Source organism: Lithobates pipiens, unplaced genomic scaffold, assembly GCF_037356315.1.
Source record: "Lithobates pipiens isolate NorthernLeopardFrog02 unplaced genomic scaffold, aLitPip1_a1.2 Scaffold_16, whole genome shotgun sequence".
NCBI lineage: Eukaryota > Metazoa > Chordata > Amphibia > Anura > Ranidae > Lithobates > Lithobates pipiens.
This window is the reverse complement of record NW_027507748.1, coordinates 198397527-198416768: the sequence shown is the minus strand read 5'-3', so window position 1 is coordinate 198416768 and position 19242 is coordinate 198397527. Positions and strand designations below refer to the sequence as shown.

The following is a 19242-nucleotide window of genomic DNA, read 5'->3' as shown; positions in this document are numbered from 1 at the left end:
GGGGGGGACTAAGACTGGGATTGCAGCGGACCCTCAAGCACAGCAAGCGGGAGGTTGAGCGCCGGTACAACTTGGTATTTTTGGTCCTTATCCGAGCACGTAGCCCGGCCAGTCAGGAAAGGGGGTGGGGATGAGCGAGTACCCCCCCCCCTGAGCCATATCAGGCGCCCCCCCCCCACCCCAAAGCACGAAGAAGAAAGCCAGGCTCCTCCGCTAGTAAAAGAGCAGAAGATAGCGGAGGAGTCCGGCGAGAAGACCCCCCAAGACGGAAGAAGACCACTGGAGCTGTGCAATAAATTATTTTAAAAACATGTGCTGTGGTTTTTTTTACACTTTTTTTCACCAGGTGAATGGGTAGGGGTACATGGTACCCCAATACTCATTCACATAGGGTGGGGTGCCAGTCCGCCGGATAGTCTGATCGTGTGTAAGCGGCAAGACAGATTTTCCAGTGGGAATTGCTGGATGTGAGCTAGTTGTTGGAAAATTCGACCGTGTGTATGCTCCTTTCGAACATTTGCTGCCGGACTTTCCGCCAACAAATGTTTGCTAGCAGGTTTTCACATTTTCCGCCAAAACAACTTTGATGGTGGAAAGTCCAATTGTGTGTATGCAACATAAATCTGTGATAATTGCGCTGTCACATATGAGTTAAAAAGTTCTTATTTTAGTTTCTTCCTGACACACACAGGAAAACTGGAATCAGGATGCAGCTGTGAGGCTAGGGCTAAATCACCAGTGCTTCATTCAACCAGGAAAAAGAGAAGACAGTAAGTAAAAGCAAAAAATGTTTGTTCAATTATTGTAAGATTATTTTATATCAGCTTGCAGAGCTGAATGTTGATTATTTTTAGTGAAGGGGGGGGGGGGGTCCACTCTAAAGTGTATCTAAAACCAAAAACAAAAAATTTACAAAAACTCCCCCCCAAAAAAACAATGTCATTCTTCTGTAAGCTGCTACTTCCATCACTCCAAGATAATGACATCAAACACTAAAACAGCCACCCAGGTGGCACAGAACTCAGATCACATTTTTTTAGCCTACATATTTGTCCAAAATAGGAGAGAACTGAGAAGGCAAGAGAAAAAGAGGTATTTGGTTCCAAAAAAGCGAAAGTCCTTCCAAATGTGGGACAGTTATTATAGGCTTACCTGTAGGTAAAAGTGGTGTGTAATGCCGGGTACACACACACGACAGTGTTCCGCTGAAATGGATTGCCTACACGTGATCACACCAAAGTCCGTTCGTTTAGAATGCGATGACATACAATGGGACTAGAAAAAAGAAGTTTAATAGCCAGTAGCCAGTAGCTGCCCTCGTATCGTTTTTTGGTCCGTTAGCATACAGATGAACGGTTTTCCCGATAGGAATTGATTTGGTCAGAAAGAGTTAAAACATGTTCTATTTCTAGGTCCGTCAGTATATTTAAAAAAAAAAAGTCAAATGAAGCCCACACATGATCGGAATATCCAATGAAATGATTCCGTCTGACTTTTTATGCCGGAAAGTCTGAGCTTGTGTACACGGCATTAGAGTTTACAACCACTTTAAACCTCTTGGGCATGGATTTCACCAGAGCTTTACAGGTTGCCACTGAATTGCTCTTCCACTCCTCCATGACAACATCACGAGCTAGTGGATGTTAGAGACCTTGCGCTCCTCCACTTTCCGTTTGGTGATGCCCTACAGATGCTCAATAGGGTTTAGGTCTGGAGACATGCTTGGCCAGTCCATCACCTTTACCCTCAGCTTGTTTAGCAAGGCGGTGGTCGTCTTTGAGGTATGTTTGAGGTTGTTATGTTGGAATACTGCCCTGCGGCCCAGTCTCCGAAGGGAGGGGATCATGCTCTGCTTCAGTATGTCACAGTACATGTTGGCATTCATAGTTCCCTGAATGTAGCTCCCCATTGCTGGCAGCACTCATGCAGCCCCAGACCGTGACACTCCCACCAATATGCTTGACTGGAGGCAAGACACAATTGTCTTTGTACTCCTCACCTGGTTGCCGCCACACACGCTTGACACCATCTGAACGAAACAAGTTTATCTTGGTCTCATCAGACCACAGGACATGGTTCCAGTAATGCATTTGCTTAGTCTGCTTGTCTTCAGCAAACTGTTTGCGGGCTTTCTTGTGCATCATCTTTAGAAGAGGCTTCCTTGTGGGACGACAGCCATGTAGACCAATTTGATGCAGCGTGCGACGTATGGTCTGAGCACTGACAGGCTGACCCCCCCCCACCCCTTCAACCTCTCCAAAACTCATACGTCTATTTCCCCAAAGACAACCTCTGGATATGATGCTGAGCACGTGCACTCAACTTCTTGGGTCGACCAAGGCGGGGCCTGTTCTGAGTGGAACCTGACCTGTTAAACCGCTGTATGTTCTTAGCCACCTTGCTGCAGCTCAGTTTTAGGGTCTTGGCAATCTTCTTATAGCCTAGGCCATCTTTATGTAGAGCAACAATTCTTTTTTTTAGATCCTCAGAGAGTTCTTTGCCATGAGGTGCCATGTTGAACTTCCAGTGACAAGTATGAGAGAGTGAGAACGATAACACCAAATATAACAAACCTGGTCCCCATTCACACCCGAGACCTTGTAACACTAACGAGTCACATGACAATGGGGAGAAAAAATTGCTAATTGGGCCCAATTTGGATATTTTCCCTTAGGGGTGTACTCACTTTTGTTGCCAGTGGTTTAGACATTAATGGCTACGTGTTGAGTGTTTTTGAAGGGATGACAAATTTACACTGTTATATAAACTGTACACTCACTACTTTACATTGTAGCAAAGTGTCATTTTTTAACTGCTTAAGGACCGCCTCACGCCGATATACGTCGGCAGAATGACACGGCTGGGCACAATCACATACCTGTACGTGATTCTTTAAGTGCCCAGCCGTGGGTCGGGAGCGTGCTGGCCCGGTCCTGAGCTCCGTGACCTTGGCCGCGGGACCAGCGGACCCGATTGCCGCTGGTGTCCCGTGATCAGTTCACAGAGCTGAAGAATGAGGAGAGATCTGTGTAAACAAACCTCTCCCCGTGCTTCCTAGTGTGGCTGTCACCGATCGTCTTCTCCATTTTATAGGGAAGGACGATCAGTGATGTCACATGCCAGGCCACGCCCCCTACAATTAAAAAAACACATAACATCGTACATAACACCTACACTGCCCCCTAGTGGTTAACGCCTTCACTGCCAGTGTCATTTACACAGGAATCAGTGCATTTAAATAGCACTGATTGCTGTATAAATGACAATGGTCCCAAAAATGTGTCAAAAATGTCTGAAGTGTCTGCCAAAATGTCGCAGTCACAATAAAAATCGTTGCTCGCCGCCATTACTAGTAAAAAAAAAATAGTAATAAAAATGCTATAAAACTATCCCCTATTTTGTAAACGCTATAACTTTTGCGCAAACCAATGAATAATCGCTAATTGGGATTTTTTTTAACCAAAAATATGTAGAAGAATACGTATCGTCCTAAACTGAGGAAAAAATATGTTTTTTATATATTTTTTGGGGGTATTTATTATAGCAAAAAGTAAAAAATATAAAAAAAAAATCAAAATTGTCGCTCTATTTTTGTTTATAATAATAAAAACCGCAGAGGTGATCAAAATACCACCAAAAGAAAGCTCTATTTGTGGCAAAAAAAGGACGCCAATTTTGTATGGGAGCCACGTCGCACAACCGCGTAATTGTCAGTTAAAGCGTCGCAGTGCCGAATCGCAAAAAGGGGCCTGGCCCTTTGGCTGCAAATTGGTCCGGGGCTTAAGTGGTTAAATGTTGTCACATGAAAAGATATAATAAAATATTTACAAAAATGTGAGGGGTGTACTAACTTTTGTGAGACACTGTATGTCCTAGGATGGGTGAAAATCTGTACTCCCATTTTTGTCTCCAATGAAAATTGTTGAGGTAACAGTTGTTCACACAGGCTGTTTACATCTGGCACAGTCCTTGTTCTGCTTTACCAACCTAAACACTGAAAGTTTGATCTCTATACCTGATCCAGTTGTGGTGAGATAGCTTAAATTTACAGTTTACAGTATCAGCTTGGCAGGCAGTGACTATTTACAGGGCTCCCACTAGGCGAACTAGGCAGCTGCCTAGGGCGCACTACCACCTAGGGGCGCAACCACAGCCGCTGGGTCCCCTCAGGAAGATCGGATTCCCCCTTGGTGGGTGATGGCTGGTGCGGTGGGGAATGTAACCGGAGGTGGTTCCATCTGGCTGGCCGCAGAGTCGCTGGGCGGGGAGAATATGCAGGCAGATCCCCCCCATTCCCCTGAGCCAAAGGCGACCATGCCGATGTCCAGCAGCATCTGTGGGTTACAGCTCTCTGCCTGCCCCGCCTCCCTCCCTTGGTGATGTGCAGCCATTGGAGGAGCAGGGCGGGCGGCATTGTGCACAGAGAGAGACAGCCAGGATGGATCCACCCAGGCCCGGACTGGCCATAGGACACTCACTGGGCCGAGGCCGCCGGGCCACTTGACCTGGAGCTGGAGGATCCTAAGCAAAGCTGCTCCTGCAACCTGCCCTGCTTAATCAGCCTCTCCGTGGCCGCTGGAGCCCGGGGGTGGAATCAAATGATCAGCTGATCTGAACGGGGAAGAGCTGGAGGAGGTTCCCCGTGCAGGATCCTGGGACTGGTGATGACGACCGACGCCCGCTGCCTGACACGTGGAGTGAGCTGGAAAGCAGTGCCTCAAGGTAAGAACTTGTCAGGTGGTGGGGGAAGTGCTGCGGCTGAGTGCCCCAAGTCAGACCTTATCACTGGTGTGTGTGAATCCCTCCACCTGGCTGCACCCACCTCCTGTCCACCTGGCTCATCCCTCCACCTTGCTGCACCCACCTCCTGTCCACCTGGCTCATCCCTCCACCTGGCTGCACCCACCTCCTGTCCACCTGGCTCATCCCTCCACCTGGCTCATCCCTCCTCTTGACTCCATCCCTCCACCTGGCTCATCCCTCCACCTGACTCCACTCCTCCACCTGGCTCATCCCTCCACCTGACTCCATCCCTCCACCTGACTCCATCCCTCTGCCTGACTCCATCCCTCCGCCTGACTCCATCCCTCCGCCTGACTCCATCTCTCCGCTTGACTCCATCTCTCCGCCTGACTCCATCCCTCCACCTGGCTGCACCCACCTCCTGTCCACCTGGCACATCCCTCCACCTGGCTGCACCCTCTCCTGTCCACCTGGCTCATCCCTCCACCTAACTCCATCCCTCCACCTGGCTGCACCCCCCCCCTCCTGTCCACCTGGCTCATCCCTCCACCTGGCTCATCCCTCCACCTGACTCCATCCCTCCACCTGGCTGCACCCCCCCCCCTCCCTCCTGTCCACCTCATCCCTCCACCAGGAGTTCTGGTGCTAAAACTATTGAATTCATTTTAGATTTTTTTTTTGGGGGGGCGCAAGTAGCTGGTTTCACCTAGGGCACAAATTAGTCTAGCACCGGCCCTGACTACTTACAGATCATAGAAAGCTTTAATCAAAAAGTGTGAAGATCATAACAGATGAACTTCAGATAGGTCAAAAAATCATAGCTAGCTCCAGCAGAATACAGTACATGTAATGAATGGAGACTAAAGCATGAAGAAGAAGGGTGGGTCTAATTACATAGAGCATCCCCTAGCTACAGAGTGGAAAAGGACAAAATTATTTAAAGGCAAACAAACAACAATGCATTTGTAACATGCAATGGCTTAACTAGAAACTTCAGGGCCTGATGCAAGAAACCACAAAGGGCCCCCCTGACCCCTGGACAGGGCCCTTTCCTCCGAGGCCAGTGATGGAACAACAGGGCCGGTCGCAAGTGGGTGCTTCTCCTCCTCTCCCTCTCATAGGCATTCAGCGGCTGCAGGAGGAAAATTGAGAGATCTGTTCCTCTATGCCAGTGTTTCTCAATCTTTTTGCAGTCATGCTACCCTTGAAGTATACCTCTAGGTGAATGGGGGACCACTGCAATATCCCCACAACTGTGCATTGCATGCAATTGCTGTATAGTGATGATGCATTTAAGGGATTAAAACCGCCGGTCAGGAGGCAACATATTGCATCTTTACCGGCTGTCAAATGCCTCTGAAAAATGATCCTATATATTTATATAGGGGTCAGGATTAAATGCGCATACACAAAATGTGCATACATACATGTAAACACACACACATATAAGGGCACAGCACACACTGTGCTTTCACTTTAGATGTATTTAGGGTGACTCAGTCTCAGCCGCCCTTGCCGCTCCTCCTATTGAGTTATACAGGAGGGCCTCAAGGGCCCCCTGTAGCATGGGGCCCTGTCACCATGGCGACCTCAGCGACCCCTATACTTCCACCACTGGTTACATGATAGCCCTCTTAAAGACAACTTCCCAAGGATAGAAAACAATGTTTCAGGCAAAAGGAAGTGCAAATAGCATTCTAACTCAAAGAATACAGAAATATAGAATGATACAAAAAGGTACATAATATGTTAGTTAAATACAGAGTGTTTGCAATATGTCTGCTTAATCAAAACTGATACTGATACTTTAATAATTAAAAATGGTTCACAGTTTGTGGAATCTCTCACAAATCAAACCCAGGTACATTTGGCAAGCATCACATCTAAGCACTGGCAAGTTATAAGTGGAGACTGGTAGGCTAATGCCACGTACACACGATCAGACTTTTCAACAGCAAAGGTCCAACAGAGCGAATCCATCTCGCGTGTGGGTTCCATCGGACCTTTGCTTTCCAAAAATCTGACGGACTTTAGAAATAGAATATGTTTCACATTTTTTGGCCGGACCCAGTTCCTATCGAGAAATCCGCTCGTGTGTATGCTAGTCTGACGGACAAAAACTAACGCTAGGGCAGCTATTGGCTACGAATTTTCTTATTCTAGTACGGTCGTACGTCATCACGTTCGAACCCGTCGGACTTTGGTGTGATTGTGTGTGGCCAAGTCCGTTGATTTGGAAAGTCTGTCGGAACTCCGCCGAAAGTCCATTGGGAAGACCGTCGCACCTAGTCCGTCAAAAAGTCCAGTCGTGTGTACGCGACATTAGTCATATATTTTGGATAGTCCAACAATGTAATCTTTCAGTTATAACTCCCTACTCTATTACTGCATTCTTCTAAATAGAAAACACATTGAAAATTGGACTGGGAGAGGGAGAAATCCTGATAATGGCTGCAGCAGGTGTGCAGAACAGGGAACTCAACTGTAGTGATGCCACACTTTGAGTTCCTGAGAGATATACGTATAAAAAAAATTGGCAGGTGTTTATTTTTATAACAGGTAGCTTATTACTTCTTTTCCATAAAATACAAGGTAACATCAGATGTTAATATACAAGATATGTGCAGCACATGATGCAACAAGAATAGCATATCAAAATTCTCATAGGAATTTACAATTTAGAGCTAATGTGAGCCTATCAGTAAGTAAACTAGACTTTCAAATACCGCAATGAATAATAATATGTAAGTAAAACAATGACTTAGAGAAACCGGTGGAAGTAATAAGTCTCATTGCGCATAATAAAATAGCAAGGCATAAGCTACCATTATTTAGCTATTGAAAACCGCAAATTTATTTTAATATATCGGCAACTATACTTGACTTTGAAAATAAAGTTAGAAATGAGAAAGAAATGAGAAGAAAGAGATTAAAAATCTTGCAGGAGATTAAAAAGAAGGGGGAGGAGGAATAAAAAAAAAAGTGAAATAGATGACCCATACCCCGAGAAGCCATCACGGGGCCTGAGCTGTCCTCCACCCACACGCTGGGCAGGAAGAGTGACCCATAACTAAAGAAATGTTCAAGAAGGTTGTTTCCATAATATGCCACAGTTTCCAAATGTTATCAAGTTTGTGTAGGGAATTGTTAAAAGAGGCAGTTCGATGCTCCGTCCTTTTGACATCTTGGATCTTTGTGTGTAATTCTACCAAGGAGGGAGGTTCCACACCTTTACATTTAAGGGTGACTAAGCATCTGGCTCTGGCAGAGGCGGCTCTAGGCTTTGTGAGGCCTTAGGCAAAACCTAGACATGAGGCCCCACTCACGCCCATAATGGGAAAAATAATTCAAGCAATAAAAATTAACTGTATAAATTGTATATAATAAGAGCCTTAAACACTATGAACTATAATTTCGCAGTTTCTAGAATTTTCTCGAGCAAAATCATTAAACATATATATATTACATACACACAAATATAAATACAATTTGCGCAGCTGCTACTAGTAATGTGTAGTAGTAGAATAAAAGTCAAAAATCATATTTCTTCATTCACATGAAGCTCAGGTTAATATAACCCAGCACAGAGTTGCGCCTTACATCAGAGTCTGCAACAAGATTCCCCCTTACAGTGCAAGGGGAAATTTGATGTAAGGGGAATGCTGCAGACTGGAGTAAGGGGGAACTTTAAAGTACGGTGGGCTCTGGTGACCAGAGATCACCTTATATCAGAGTGAACAGCATTCCCATTTACATCAGAGTTCCCCTTTTTATCAGGGTCTCTGGAGTTCCAACTTGCATTTAAAATGAGAACGCCAATGTGGGGGATACGCTGGTGACCACAGACCACAGAGTTAATACACTAAGGTGAAGGGGGGGTTACTAATATAAGGGGGAACCTTTATATCAGTGCCTCCTTACCTTACTGTATTCACTCCACCTTACATCACTGACCCTCATCAGACTATCCTGTCACTGACGTCCTCTCAGGTTCACCGATGCAGGGCTCAGCCAGACGGTCCTCTCTGGGCTCCGGCTTGGTGGCTCTAGTTTCATCCACTATTATCCTCTACACAGTCTACGCAAGTCAAACCCCTCTTGTGACCCCCATCCTAGCAGCGCTCCAGCTCTTGACTCCTCTGCAGAATGCACAATAAAGAAGATGGTCAGAGACTGTGCAGACATGATTCAAGAGATGGTCAGAGACTGCGGAAATTATACAATAGGTGGTCAGAAACTGTGGACAAGATGCAAGAGATGGTCAGAGACTGCAGACATGATACAAGAGAGGGTCAGAGAATGCAGACATGATACAAGAGATGGTCAGAGACTGCAGACATGATACAAGAGATGGTCAGAGACTGCAGACATGATACAAGAGATGGTTAGAAACGGCAGAAATTATACAATAGATGGTCAGAAACTGCGGACATGATACAAGAGATGGTCAGAAACTGCGGACATGATACAAGAGATGGTCAGAGACTGCACACATGATACAAGAGATGGTCAGAGACTGCACACATGATACAAGAGATGGTCAGAGACTGCACACATGATACAAGAGATGGTCAGAGACTGCAGACATGATGCAGGAGATGGTCAGAGAATGCAGGCATGATGCAGGAGATGGTCAGAGACTGCACACATAAAAACAGGAGACGGCCAGAGATTGCAGAGATAAAAACAGGAGACGGTCAGAGATTGCAGAGAAAAAAACAGGAGATGGTCAGAGATTGCAGAGGGGAAAACAGGAGACGGTCGGTGATTACAGAGATAAGAACAGGAAATGGTCAGAGGTTGCAGAGGTAAAAACAGGAGACGGTCAGAGGTTGCAGACGTAGAAACAGGAGATGGTCAGTGATTGCAGAGATAAAAACAGGAGATGGTCAGAGATTGCAGAGGTAAAAACAGGAGACGGTCAGAGATTGCAGGGATAAAAACAGGAGACGCTCAGAGATTGCAGGGATAAAAACAGGAGACGCTCAGAGATTGCAGAGATAAAAACAGTAGATGGTCAGAGGTTGCAGAGATAAAAACAGGAGATGGTCAGAGATTGCAGAGATACAAACGGGAGATGGTCAGAGATTGCTGAGATACAAACGGGAGATGGTCAGAGATTGCAGAGATACAAACAGGAGACGGTCGGAGATTGCAGAGATAAGAACAGGAGATGGTCAGAGATTGCAGAGGTAAAAACAGGAGATGGTCAGAGATTGCAGAGGTAAAAACAGGAGACGGTCAGAGGTTGCAGACATAGAATCAGGAGATGGTCAGAGATTGCAGGGATAAAAACAGGAGACACTCACAGTTTGCAGAGATAAAAACAGGAGATGGTCAGATGTTGCAGAGATAAAAACAGTAGATGGTCAGAGGTTGCAGAGATACAAACAGGAGACGGTCGGAGATTGCAGAGGTAAAAACAGTAGATGGTCAGAGGTTGCAAAGATACAAACAGGAGATGGTCAGAGATTGCAGAGGTAAAAACATGAGATGGTCAGAGGTTGCAGACATAGAATCAGGAGATGGTCAGAGGTTGCAGAGATACAAACAGGAGATGGTCAGAGATTGGTAATGACAAGCAAACTCTCACTTTGCTGCAGCATCCATCGAACACTTGCAGGGGGTGGTTCCTTGGGACGGGGAAAGACTTGTGCTGGGGGGGTGAGGGGAATGGATTTCATATTCATCCCCCCTTGTAGCACTAAGTCTTCTACAATCCTAAAGTGCCCATATATCCTCTCCAAGTGGATATACAAACATATCCAAGTGTAATGTATGTTTAACCCCCCCGTAAGTCTCACTTTTAGTCTATTAAAAAAGACCTCAGATCAGCGCTGTCCCGGCAGAGCTGCGTGGCTGTCCTTCCTCCCCGCCTCCTCCTCTGTGTCCAGGAAAACATCACAGCAGGTGGAGGAGGGGGCGGGGTCAGCGCGCAGAGCTCCATATGTGAATGTCAGCCAGGGAGAGATGGCACTTTGCGGCTGTCATACAAAGCGCTGCTCATGGGAACCAAGGCATCCCGCGGGCATTCCGGGACTCTGATTTGCCAGCACTCCAGATTGGGACATGGTACAAATTGCGTGACGATCCCAGGGATGTTGAGCTATGGGCAAATTAGGCTTTTGCGAGGCCCCTTGGATTGCGAGGCCTTAGGCAAACGCCTAAACTGCCTAATTAGAGAGCCGCCTCTGGGCTCTGGTGAGTATTTTCTCTAGACATTGTTTCTAGAGAAATTGTGGGGAGGTAGTCCCAAAAGGTATGTTTTAGGAGTAAAGGGGATCCAGGAGTCAAAAAGATGATAGATGTGATTATGGACAGATGCCCAAGGATGAATGAGTGGATAATACTAGTGTAGCACCTTGATGTTTAGGCAGGGTTGCTATTAAACTTAGTTGCCAAGATATAGTTGCCTTGGCTAATTGTTAGGAGATCAATTGATTTCCCCCTAATTCTGGAATTGCTGCACTTCTCTTTTCTGTCACTAGATAGCCTGGTATCTGGTGACATTGGATAAGACAAGGGCATTGCAAGGACAGATTATGAATGAATGGGGTGTCTCAGCAAATGGGCAGGGATTTTCTTGGGTCCCTTGGACTGCTGGGAGAGCGTATTTTTTGGGTGGAGTCAGGTGATTGTGGTTCTGTGCCACCTGGACGGCTGTCTGGGTGAACGTGTGTTATGTTGCACTGGGCTGCTAGGCCATAAGCCTTAGGCCTAACCTGGGGACATCTGGCTGCTAGGCTGTCCGAGGGCCTATCCAGAAGAAGGAGAACAGCAGAGGAGTGGGACTGCGGGCTTGTAGTACAGAGAGAAGTCATGGTTCTGCCGGCCAGGGAACCAGTTGTGGTTGGAGGTAAAGGGGAAGCTGTCACCACTAAGGGGCCATCCACCTTGTTCCCGGAGACCATCGTGAGTAAGCTGAGCTAGTACCAGAGCAGACTTCTTGTCAGTTGGGGACGGTGAAGAAGTGGGAAAACCTCAGTAAGTGCCTAGTCAGGGACCTAGCGGGACAGTAGAGGAGACGCTTGTGGAGCATCGGCAAATTCCAAGGGACCTAGCTTATGTGTGGGGGTAACGCTTGAGGAGTATCTGTGAGTGCCAAGCTAGGGACCCAGCAGGAAAGCAGAAGTGACACTTGAGGAAGATACTGAGTGCTAACAGTAGAACAGCTCAGGGGAACCAGTGGCTATTGGATCTGAGGTCTAGTGAGAGAGACTGGGAGCTTGTTGAGTGAAGAACCACAGTGAGAGAGTGTGGGGTAATCTGAGAACTGTTCGAGTTGCAAATAGTTGGATACAATTACAGTTAGTGACTTCTACAAGACTGTTGCCATAGGAGACTGCATCCTACCTATACCGAAGTGGTGTCTGGCTGGAGGCATTCACCTGTATAGCTGTCTACTTATAGAAGTCTCGAATTCTACTTAAGGGTATCCTGGCCCTAGCCCTCTCTCCCCCAGTTCTGTTTAAGAGACAATAAATCTCTTTGCATGCTAAAAGTGTCTGGTGCCCACCATTTCATCTTGCATTACACCCAAAATGCCTTGCTACCCACTCTGCACAGAAGGATGTTGGCTGTTCCTGACTCTGAAGGTCACCATTAGGCCTAAAGGGGCCCGGGACTTTGCTACACTAGTATATGTGTTGGATTGACCCTAGGCTACTCTTGAATATTCAGAATCTGTCATCTGCAGAAGGATAAATAACGCATAATAACCCTGGTGTACCAGTGGAAGAGAATTTTATATTGATTGTTTTTATATACAAATTAAACTTTTACTTTTACATACTGTTTGCCACGTTTCCAAAGGTATTTGCTCTCCCAGAATTTGCTCCCATTTCCTCATATATAAGTGTTTGACAGAAGACTAAAGAGGTGTAGGAGTAAGCATCTTATAGATCTGGGAAATCAGTCCCTCAGTTGAAGTGCCAGCTAGTTAATTTTTTCTTTAACACTGTCAAATTTAAAGAAATGTAGACATTTGGTTCAGGACACCTTGGTTGGTAACCATAAAAGGCTTGTTTAGGGAGATCATAAGCATTTTTAAGGTCTTGGTATGAATGCAAAGTTCTAGTTCTAACATCCACCAAATGGCGGAAGTGAAATAGGGCCTCATTCTTCCAAAAATAAGACATGTGTGAGGTTAAGCTATCTATGATAATGGGAGAAAGCACAATGGAGGTTAGTAAAAAAAAAATTTTCATGAAGGGATATTGTTTGGCCTGACACCTTAGTGTACAGAGAAGTGCCATAGGCAGAGCAGTTTAAGTGTATATATTGATGCATCACCATTCCATAGCATAGAATTAGGATGAATAGGAGCTAACCATCATTTCTCCAATTCCAGCAATTGCAGGGTATACCAGAATGCTACAGATCTCAACTGGTTAGCCAGATAGTGTTTGGCAATATTTGGGAAAGCTAAGCCACCCTGATCGCGGGAGGCAATCAATACAGGATTGGCTATCCTATGGTGTATATCACTCCTAATAAAAGAAGTAGGCTATTTTGGAGCGTTTTTAATTGAGATGCCAGAATGCCAATTGATAAGGTCTCAAAGAGATCAAAAAATTCCTGGGTAGAATAGGCATTTTCATAGAGGTGATATGGCCATAAAAAAGAAATATAATGGGATTTCCATTGAGAAATTTATTCATATGACTGTAGAGGGGAGGGACATTTTTAAAACTAAAAGGTGTTTTAACTACTATCCAGCATCTACATCCACATCAATATGTGCCATTGCCAGAAGGTTTGCTATGTCTCCCAGAACAGTCTCAAGAGCATGGAGGAGATTCCCAGAGACAGGTAGTTACTCTAGGAAAGCTGGACAGGGCCTTAGAAGGTCTTTAACCCATCTGCAAGACCAGTATCTGCTCCTTAATGCAAGGAGGAACAGGATGAGCACTGCCAGGCCCTAAAAAATTACCTACAGCAGGCAACTGGTGTGAATGACTAAACTATCAGAAACAGACTTCATGAGGGTGGGCTGAGGGCCTGACGTCCTCTAGTGTTCACTGTCCGGCATTGTGGAGCTTGATTGGCATTTCCCATTGAACACCAAAATTGAGAGGTCCGCCACTGGCACCCTGTGCTTTTCACAGATGAGAGCAGGTTCACCCTGAGCACATGTAACAGACATGAAAGTGTCTGGAGAAGCCATGGAGAATGTTATGCTGCCTGTAACATCATTCAGCATGACCAGTTTGGTGGTGGGTTAGCGATGGTCTGGGGAGGCATATCCATGGAAGAATTCACAGGCCTCTACAGGCTGGACAATGGTACCCTGACTGCCATTAGGTATTGGGATGAAATCCTTGGACCTTGGTCCTTTGTCAGACCCTACACTGGTGCTGTGGGTCCTGGGTACCTCTTGGTGCACGACAAAGCCCGGCCTCATGTGGCGAGAGTATGTAACCAGTTCCCGGAGGATGAAGGAATTGATACCATTGCATGGCCCCGACGCTCGCCTCACCTAAATCCAATAGAACACCTCTGGGACATTATGTTTTGGTCCATCCGATACCACCAGGTTGCACCTCAGTCTGTTCAAGAGCTCACTGATGCCCTGGTCCAGATCTGGGAGGAAATACCCCATGACACCATCCGTCGTCTCATTAGGAGCATGCCCCGATATTGTCAGGCATGCAAACAAGCATGTGGGGGCCATACAAACTACTGAGTACCATTTTGAGTTGCTGCAATGAAATGTCAGCAAAATAGACTAGCCTGCTCCATAATTTTTTCACTTTGATTTTTGGGGTGTGTTTGAATTCAGCCCTCTGCAGGTTGATAATTTTCATTTCCATCAAGCGATGTGGCATCCTTTCGTTCCTAACATGTTACCCAGTCCATATCAGTAGATATCAGTAGATATCCACCATTTCATTTTTTCCCCAATTGAGATCTGATGTGTTTTCAAAGAGTTCCTTTGATCTTTTTGAGCAGTGTACATTGCAGAGGAGAAAAAGGAAGCTCTAATGTTGCGTACACATGACCGGACTTTCCGGCAGGGTCTACCCGACGGACTTTCACCGGAGTTCTGATGGATCTTCTGAACAAATGGACTTGGCTCCACATGAATGGACTAAGTCTGTTCAAAAGTCCGTTCGTTCATTCGTTATGTGATGATGTAAGACGGGACTAAAAAAGGAAGTTCGGGGGGCGTGTCCAGATGTGAGTGGCAGCAGAAGTGTCTGAGAGGAGCTCCGGGTATCCTGCACTCAATCCTTTGCCATCCAAGCATCTGTCAGCATAAAAAAACCTCAGCCAACCTGCCATCTGCTCCTCTCTGTCCCCTCCAGAGCCCTGGGGTGATATTGTGCGGAGATTCTGCCGTGGGAGGCCGCGCACTGCTTGGGCCTGAAGCCGCCGCCATCTTGCGGATCCATGCTCGGCTGGAACGAGCTGATCCCAGCCAGGGGATTGTACTCCATTCTCCCTCCTGCCCGCCCCTCCACCTGCCTGAAGTGGTCTGCTAGCCTCCTGGGCCACCGGGAACGCTCGTGGCCTAGTGAAGCCTGCTGGACACAGCTGTTTCCTGAGCGGCTGCCCCGCGGAAGTGCGTCGCGGCCGGCCCGGCCCCAAAACAAGAGCGGGGATCTATCGGCCTCTACCTGCCTCTTCATCCACCCTTCTCCCTGCAGTGACTTAGTGTGATGATCAGTAGAGGCTGCTGTGTGGGATGGTCTAGGTGCGCAGGGGCCTGGTGTCTCCACCATCATTCTGCCTGGCCTGGCCCCCCCCCCCCCCTGCCTGGGGCCTTCCCTGATCACTCTCCCAGCTTCCCAGCTATCCATCCTTCTGGACCTGCCTCTGATCGGGTGATTGCTGTGGGGGGGGGGGCTGCGAGTGATTATGATCTGCCTACCTGGACTGTGCCCTCCCTGGCGGGGTACCCGTTGCTCCCCTGGGCTGATCATAGCGGTCTTCCTTGCTCCTCTGTTGGGGTCCCCCTTTAGTGTCTCATCAGATGTCACCCCCTTCCAGAAAGGGGAAGAAGAACTAAAGGGCCGCTGGGACTGGCTCATCACCCTGACAACCACAAGTCTCTTCAGACCCCAGCCAGCCAGACCTCATACTGGTAGGGAGACTCCGGGCCTTATTATCTGAATTGGAGATGGGTCCCGGGGAGGCTCCGGCGGCTGAGGGGTCGGCCCCACTGTCGCAAGATAGCATGGCCACGATCCTCGCTGCGATCGAGCAGAGTAGAACCTCACTGCTTGTGCGCATCGACCATCTTGCTGAGGAGTGCAACTTTATCAGGAATGACCTCGACAAAATAAGAGGGAGAATGACTGAAACTGAGACCAGAGTATCCGCCACCGAAGATCTTACCGCTACGCATGCCTCCTCACTGAGCTGCAGAGCACGGTACAGTCCCTTGTTGCAAAATCAGATGACGCCGAAAACCGACTCAGACGCAATAATGTCAGAGTCCTGGGGCTTCCTGAGAAAGAAGAAGGGGACCACCCGGCTGAATTTGCGGAGGAGTTCTTTAAAAATTTCTTGGGTCTTACAAATGTCCCTCCTACCTACGTGGATAAAAGGGCCCATCGGGTGCCCTCCAGCCGCGCCATACCGGGGAATCTCCCCAGGCCTTTTCTGGTCCTCTTCCTTAATTATCGGGACAGGGACAAGATTCTCTCTGAAGCCCGCAAACATCCCACTCTCAATTATGGTAATGCCTCCGTTCATCTTTTCCCTGACTTTTCGGCCGATTTGCAGCGGAAGAGAAAAACCTTCAACGATGTTCGTAGACGACTCAGGGACAAGAACATAAAATATAGCATGCTAAGAGTGCGCATGCGCGAGGCTTCCAAGATGGCCGCGATCATCTAAAGCCCCGCTGCCTCGCGGAACGACGGAACCCCTACCGCACGACACGGCTACCCTTCCGCTTCCCGAGCTATAGGGACGGACTCCCGAAGAGTTGGGGCACATTACCGAATGACCGGTGGACTGGCTAAACGCAATCTGGGCCCGCTGTTCGCTTCATTGGACGTGTGGGAGAAATCCAAGATGGCCACCGCAGCACAGCTCCTATCTCAGGATCACAGATCCGCAGGCACAGTGGATTTCAGGTCAGATACAGACTTTCCTCCTCTCCACGCCACCCCAGGCAACCCCAGGGGTCTCCCCAAGGAAGCCACACCGTCCCCGGCCTCCACGGTCTCGCTGCTGGAACGCACCATCCAGGAGTTCTCCCCCTCCCCAGCGGGGACTTACAGGGCTACTCAGGCCGCCATGGCCTCCCATGAGGCTGCTCATGCAGACCCAGTCTCCCACATGGATGCCCTGTTTGGCAAATTTTCTGAACTATTAGAAAGGGGCCTATCCCAAACTGCCTTGCAAATCACGGGGGAATTGAAAGCTGACTTTATTAACCTAGGCTCCCGGATCGAAACGATCGAACATAAAATGGAGGATACCATAGCCAGATCCATCCAAAACTCCAGGCACATTTATTCAGTACAGGAGCAATTAGACCTAGCCATGGCCCGTATCGATGACCTCGAAAATAGGTCACGCAGATATAACATCAGAATTCGCGGGCTTCCAGAATCAATAACTGATGTGTCCAGGGCGGTGCAAGACCTCATTCAACAGCTAATCCCTGACATCCCAGCTACTAAGCTTGAACTTGACCGGGTCCATAGAACCCTCGGCCCCCCTAGGAAGGATGGCACTCCGCGCGATGTTCTGGCCAAGCCACATCACTTTTCGGTGAAAGAAGAAGTTATGAAGAGAGCCAGATCCCTGCAACACGTCACATACCAGGGCCACCAGGTTCAGATCTTTGCGGACCTCTCCCCCTCCACTATACAGAGACGGAGAGCTCTGAAACCCCTCTTGCTTGCAATGTCGCAAAAAGACATAAAATACAAATGGGCATTCCCATTTGCGGTCAGGTTCACGGACAAAGGGAAGACTTTTGCTTTCTCCACTTTCCCCGAGGGGGAAAAGCTCCTCACCAGGCTGAAAATCATTTCTCAAGAAGCTGATATGGACACTTCTAACCCTAGCCAAAGCTCCAACAAACGGCCCACTCCTAACAGCCCACAATCCCCGTTGTGGACCTCCGGAAGAGCCAAGAAGGTCAAGGATAATGCACCCACCTGAGCAACATTCAGACCCCTTTTCAGACTCTCCATTCTGTGACTGACCGTCCGAGGTCCTGGAGAGGGCCGGAGGACTGCTCCCCAAACGTTGAAAGTTTGGCCCTCCACCCTTTTTTGCCCTCCCCTTGCCTAGGACTTGTGCTACCCTTTTCCCCATTGCCTTCAATATCCCGGGACGCTATGCAGTACTTCGTCCATCTACTGGACTGCCCGTAACCCCTCATATTATTTGCGCCCCCTCGAAATGGGCCCTAGGGCTGCTTTGAGGACTCTTCAGGGGGCTGTATTCCCCAGCACCCTCCCTGGATATACCATCCTACCTTTTGCCTAATGACCAGCATTCATTGTTTAGCCCCAGTGTCTTATAATCATTATGTTTAGCCGTGCCTTAAGTTTTTTTTTTTTCTCTTTCTTATTGCTGCTTATCTTCTAATGTTATTTAATGTTGATTTAACAGTTCGGGTAGTTACCCGACTAGGGGTCCCCAGTTCCGCGAGGGACCACATGTGTAACTCTCCCTCCCTCGGCCTTTCCCAGGCGTCAGAGGGTCGGGACTTCTGACCTTATGGGTCGGTTGTCTACATTGTTCTTTCTAGGGATTTCGGGGGGTGTCTCCTGCCCTGATCTCCTCTTTCTCTTCTCAGGAACGCTTTCTTTCCTTGCCCTTTCTCCCCCTCTCTCCCCCCTTGATGGTAAGCTACCCCTGTTGAATGTTTACATGACACTATTTTTTTTCTCCTCAGGTTTGGCTGAGCTAACCCAGTCGGCATGGTATCCTGGGAAACAACCACGGGCCACCGATCCCAATGCTATTACCGAGAACCCCGCTATGGATTGGGTAAGTGAGGTCGCTTTCAGAAGCTGGGCTCCCCCTCTGCTCCATGGCTGATCCACAGGCTGTTAGGCTTAAGATAGCCACCCATAACATTCAGGGTCTTAATTCCCCCATCAAACGGAGAAAAGCCCTTGATTACTACAAATCCCTGAAACTAGATATAATTCTACTTCAGGAAACGCACCTTCCTATCCGGTATAGTCCCAAGTTCCTACATGCCCACTTCCCTCAGTTCTACTTAGCCAACGCGGAATCCAAGACCAGGGGGGTGGCCATTTTGATTGCTAAAACATGCAAATTCAATAAAAGTTTTGAAAAAGCGGATCCGGAGGGCAGGTTTTTACTTGTAAAGGGCACGGTGGGGGACCAACTTTACTCCTTGGTCTCCTACTACTCCCCGAACACGGGTCAGGCCAAATTCTTCGAATCCCTGTTACGCACCTTAGCGCCTCTTTTAGAGGGAACGGTTATTGTCGGAGGGGACTCTAATGTCGCCTTTGATCAAGGACTTGATAAATCCTCCCCCTCACATTCCCGCTT

The 19242-nt window shown here is 47.8% G+C and overlaps 1 long non-coding RNA gene across 1 annotated transcript in view; it reads left to right on the top strand.

Annotated features, from left to right (window-relative positions):
* Positions 1–703: 703 nt before the first annotated feature.
* The window catches only part of LOC143984298 (uncharacterized), a 114508-nt gene continuing 95969 nt past the window's right edge, over positions 704–19242 (top strand). The window contains exon 1 of the long non-coding RNA XR_013274781.1: positions 704–770. This is a non-coding gene — a long non-coding RNA (uncharacterized LOC143984298). The remainder of the gene's footprint in view (positions 771–19242) is intronic.